Consider the following 2,061-nt stretch of genomic DNA (forward strand, 5'->3'; position numbering starts at 1 on the left):
CTAAAGGCCAGCTCTGGTGGGACTCAAACCCACAACCTTTGAATGACTTATTTAGACCAACTAGAAGTCCACACAATGTCCATTGCTCCACAGAATAAGTTAAAGCAGGAAAAATGTCATTAAGTAAAAGAAGAGAAGAAAAACGAAGGAAATAATCTAACCTAGAATGCTGCAATGTAAAGGTTCACACCACTCTGCATCTAAAACTTGACTTTGGTTGGACTCAAGCCAAAAACCTCTGAGTTCAACTACTGGTAAAGTCATTATTTCAGCATGAACAGATGTTTTCAAACAGGAATTCCAGTTTCAAGCTTCGCCACTGCCATTTATCATGAAATGCAGTATCTCAAGGCCAACTCTGGTGGGACTCGAACCCACAACCTTTGAATGACTTATTTAGACCAACTAGAAGTCCAATGCGCTGTCCATTGCGCCACAGAGTCACTTACAGCAAGAAAAATGTCATTAAAAAAAAGAAGATAAGACAAATGAAGAAAATAATCTAACCAAGAATGCTACAATGTAAAGGTTCACATCATTCTTCATGTAAAACTTGACTTTTGTTGGACTCAAGCCATAAAGCTCTGAGATTAACTACAGGTAAAGTCATTATTTCAGCATGAACAGATGTTTTCAAACAGGAATTCCAGTTTCAAGCTTCACCACTGCCATTTATCATGAAATGCAGTATCTAAAGGCCAACTCTGGTGGGACTCGAACCCACAACCTTTGAATCACTTATTTAGACCAACTAGAAGTCCAATGCGCTGTCCATTGCACCACAGAGTCACTTACAGCAAGAAAAATGTCATTAAAAAAAAGAAGATAAGACAAATGAAGGAAATAATCTAACCTTGAATGCTGCAATGTAAAGGTTCACACCACTCTGAATGTAAAACTTGACTTTGGTTGGACTCAAGCCAAAAACCTCTGAGTTCAACTACTGGTAAAGTCATTATTTCAGCATGAACAGATGTTTTCAAACAGGAATTCCAGTTTCAAGCTTCACCACTGCCATTTATCATGAAATGCAGTATCTCAAGGCCAACTCTGGTGGGACTCGAACCCACAACCTTTGAATGACTTATTTAGACCAACTAGAAGTCCAATGCGCTGTCCATTGCGCCACAGAGTCACTTACAGCAAGAAAAATGTCATTAAAAAAAAGAAGATAAGACAAATGAAGAAAATAATCTAACCACGAATGCTACAATGTAAAGGTTCACATCATTCTTCATGTAAAACTTGACTTTTGTTGGACTCAAGCCAAAAACCTCTGAGATTAACTACAGGTATAGTCATTATTTCAGCATGAACAGATGTTTTCAAACAGGAATTCCAGTTTTAACACTGACATTTGTCATGAAATGCAGTATCTAAAGGCCAACTCTGGTGGGACTCAAACCCACAACCTTTGAATCACTTATTTAGACCAACTAGAAGACCAATGCCCTGTCAACTGCGCCACAGAGTCACTTACAGCARGTAAAATGCCATTAAAAAAAAGAAGATAAGTAAAACGAAGGAAATAATCTAACCTAGAATGCTGCAATGTAAAGGTTCACACCACTCTGCATGTAAAACTTGACTTTGGTTGGACTCAAGCCAAAAACCTCTGGGTTCAACTACTGGTAAAGTCATTATTTCAGCATGAACAGATGTTTTCAAACAGGAATTCCAGTTTCAAGCTTCACCACTGCCATTTGTCATGAAATGCAGTATCTAAAGGCCAACTCTGGTGGGACTCGAACCCACAACCTTTGAATGACTTATTTAGACCAACTTGAAGTTCAACACAATGTCCATTGCTCCACAGAGTAAGTTAAAGCAGGAAAAATGTCATTAAATAAAAGAAGAGAAGAAAAACGAAGGAAATATTCTAACATAGAATTGCAGTTTCAAGCTTCACCACTGCCATTTGTCATGAAATGCAGTATCTAAAGGACAACTCTGGTGGGACTCGAACCCACAACCTTTGAATGACTTATTTAGACCAACTAGAAGTCCAATGCGCTGTCCATTGCGCCACAGAGTCACTTACAGCAAGAAAAATGTCATTAA

General features: G+C 38.4%; 4 non-coding genes across 4 annotated transcripts; all 4 read right to left on the bottom strand.

The window, feature by feature from the left end:
* Positions 1-353: 353 nt before the first annotated feature.
* Positions 354-443, bottom strand: trnar-ucu (transfer RNA arginine (anticodon UCU)). Its single transcript is given in 2 exon segments — positions 354-389; positions 407-443. It is a non-coding gene; the product is annotated as a tRNA-Arg (tRNA).
* Positions 444-699: 256 nt separating this feature from the next.
* Positions 700-789, bottom strand: trnar-ucu (transfer RNA arginine (anticodon UCU)). The gene is given in 2 exon segments: positions 700-735; positions 753-789. It is a non-coding gene; the product is annotated as a tRNA-Arg (tRNA).
* A 256-nt stretch (positions 790-1,045) lies between these two features.
* Positions 1,046-1,135, bottom strand: trnar-ucu (transfer RNA arginine (anticodon UCU)). Its single transcript is given in 2 exon segments — positions 1,046-1,081; positions 1,099-1,135. It is a non-coding gene; the product is annotated as a tRNA-Arg (tRNA).
* Positions 1,136-1,945: 810 nt separating this feature from the next.
* trnar-ucu (transfer RNA arginine (anticodon UCU)) lies at positions 1,946-2,035 on the bottom strand. Its single transcript is given in 2 exon segments — positions 1,946-1,981; positions 1,999-2,035. It is a non-coding gene; the product is annotated as a tRNA-Arg (tRNA).
* Between the last annotated feature and the right edge of the window lie 26 nt (positions 2,036-2,061).

The sequence above is a fragment of the Anarrhichthys ocellatus genome, unplaced genomic scaffold (genome assembly GCF_004355925.1).
Source record: "Anarrhichthys ocellatus isolate YVR2014 unplaced genomic scaffold, GSC_Weel_1.0 scaffold311, whole genome shotgun sequence".
NCBI lineage: Eukaryota > Metazoa > Chordata > Actinopteri > Perciformes > Anarhichadidae > Anarrhichthys > Anarrhichthys ocellatus.